The sequence below is a fragment of the Monodelphis domestica genome, chromosome 4 (assembly GCF_027887165.1).
Source record: "Monodelphis domestica isolate mMonDom1 chromosome 4, mMonDom1.pri, whole genome shotgun sequence".
NCBI classification, from domain to species: domain Eukaryota; kingdom Metazoa; phylum Chordata; class Mammalia; order Didelphimorphia; family Didelphidae; genus Monodelphis; species Monodelphis domestica.
Genome location: NC_077230.1, coordinates 226,572,174 through 226,574,894, shown reverse-complemented (window position 1 = coordinate 226,574,894; position 2,721 = coordinate 226,572,174). Strand labels below are relative to the sequence as shown.

Here is a 2,721-nt window from a genome sequence, read left to right as displayed (position 1 = left end):
TGTGCTTCAAGGAGGTGGTGCATTGCATTTTTCTTATTATTCCCTCCTTTTCTCTCAAGCTTCCTGTTCTGCTGCATCCAAAAGCTCCAGCTCAGTTCTTTCTCTGCACCCCCCCCCCATTCCCCGCCTTTTTTTTTTTTATCTGCCAAGCTGGATTTGCACTTTTAAAGATCAGTATCAATAAGGCCCTGCTTGTTTCGGTTGCACTCTCCCTTTAAAAGACAGCCCCCTCTAATTGATGCGTCTGGGCTAGTCTAGACTGGTAGTGATTGAACCAACTACCAATTATGTTATTCATTTCACTGAACTTCACTGATGGGCTCCGTGAAGGAGAAGGGGTGTCGAGAAACCTGCCCCTGCGGTGAGGCAGTTCCCTGCTGCTGAAATAGAAAATCCTATGCGTCGCTATGCACCGCCAAATGCCTATATGATCAATTGTACATTAGCAGCCTCAGTATACCAGCCGTCTAGTTGGAAATGTGTTTCTAGGGGGAGGGAGGAAGAGGACGATTTTTAATACAATCCATCCCATTAGATTAATTTTTCCTATAAACATCTTACATTCCATTAAGATTATATTCTACATAGTTGTATAAGCATATTTTCTGTGCACATATACATATTTCATAGAATCAGGTGAGTTGTATAGCCCCTGGAAAAAGGATACCTATATTTTCCACATACTTTATATATATTAGGTGGCAATATATGCCCATAATTTGAATAGACTGCCTTTATAGACATCAGCGATCTATCCTAAACAAATTAGATAAAATACAAAAATAACCACAGTCCATTGTGTTCATACCAAAGAAGATCCTTCAAAATTCAATCTCTCTCTCCTTTTAGACTCATTTAAGACCATCAAAGACTGGAAAGCGTTATTTAAAATCATGCTACTTTCACAGCAGGTTTCAACAAAAGATATTCTCCAATTATAGCCCAGTAAATCTTTCCAGTTCAGTGTTCTGATACAAAATGGTCTCTTGACTACCATTTGGACACGATGACAAAAAATTGCAATAAACACATATTTCACAGGAAAAGAACAGTCTCCTTACCCTTTGATCATAGATATAAAATAAGCATACAACTGATATAAAAGATTCAGAAGGAAAAAGCTTTTGCAGTCAAAGGTTGGTTCGGATTTAAATTTTTCCTTTTCCGTAAACAGGAGGCAAATACTCTCGCAGGGTCACTTAAACTGCTTTAATTAAATTGTATATCGTTAGGCATTCAAAATGGAAAGGTAAGTTACTGTTCTTATTCTTGGGCTGTGAGATTGAGCTAAATCCCTGAAAATGCCCTGTAAGGGAAAAAAAAAAGTTACCTTTTCAGAAAACTAAGAACTAGTTAGTGTTATCAAATAGTCTAGAATAAATATGAAGGATTTTGTTGTTGTTAGAAATTACTTTTTATAAAATTTAGCCTTGACCACGGGCAGGTTTTCTCCCCATTTTAAAGAACACTCATGGAGAAATATAGTAGCTTTGTTTTTTAACTGTTAACCTGGACACATTTTTAGAAAACAATTTCAACCTTTACTATTTCTAATGCCATTAGGTTTTGTCGATTCTTTTTATTTTTTAAATTACTAAAGTGCCATGGTATTTTTCCTCTTTTTCCATTTTACCTCTGGTCCCACCTCCACACCCCTTAAAAAGCCTTTCTTGGTAGCACACAAATCAGGTCTATTAACACTCCCGACTCATATCCTCTCAGACAAACAGCAAGAAGAGTATTTTCAAACCAATCAATCTGTCATTTTGGATTCTAATCTCAGCCTAAGGATTGGTTTTGACATCGCTATATGGATGCATGTGTGTACATGCATCTATATGTATCACATATATATTCATGCATAAATTTTAATTGGGCATAAATCTAAGATTAATTGTTCAGTTTCAAACTTGGAGGCATGGGGCATGCTGGGACTTCAGCTGAGATGTTCTGAGGTCAAGCACCAGGGTACTGAGCTGTTCTTGTTACGCTCTGATAGTACTGTGTGTTGCTCTCAAGGAAAAGAAACTGTAGATAATCTCCACCAGCCTCAGACATAAAAATTTATATGTATAAAGAGCTATACATATATCCATATAATTGCACATCTTAGATATTATAATAGCACATACATAGACACTTTACAAAAAAATGATAATATATAATCTGCTACCTTCTAGTCACCTGATTTCTAACAATGAGAACTCCAGAGATCCACTCATCCATTTCACTCAAAGTTTCTTTCCTTTTGTGTTTGCTTAAAAACAAACAGAAAAAAAAAGTTCCACCAAATATCCCAGATGCAAAGGCACAACTCACAGCTCCCAAGAGCCTAACCCGTGGATTTAAACGGTAAACATCACAAGTTAGGGTCTCAGGGATTGAGAGGGGCGCAACAAACATTCCTTTCTTGAGAAGAAAGAAGAAAATCCCCAACAAGAATGACAGGCAAATTCTGCTCAAGGTTCATGACTAAAATATAATGAACAGGTGGAAAGACATCTTCTCTTTGAGCCCCTGCTGTTAAAAAATGCACATTCCATTTACTTGAAGATATAGGCATATGTATAAAGACCTCTGCACACATGTTCGCATGCTCATATACATACCTGAACACAAAACCAATGACCAAATAGCAGACTCTCTCACGCTTTGGTCTACTAAAATGGAAAATACAGGAACAATTCTAGAAACATTTTTTAATGATTATAATAAGGATTG

At 36.8% G+C, this 2,721-nt stretch overlaps 1 non-coding gene across 1 annotated transcript; it reads right to left on the bottom strand.

Moving 5' to 3' along the window:
- Positions 1-2,320: 2,320 nt before the first annotated feature.
- On the bottom strand, positions 2,321-2,383 carry MIR125B-2 (microRNA mir-125b-2). Its single transcript, NR_032168.1, has one exon. It is a non-coding gene; the product is annotated as a microRNA mir-125b-2 (primary transcript).
- Positions 2,384-2,721: the final 338 nt, after the last annotated feature.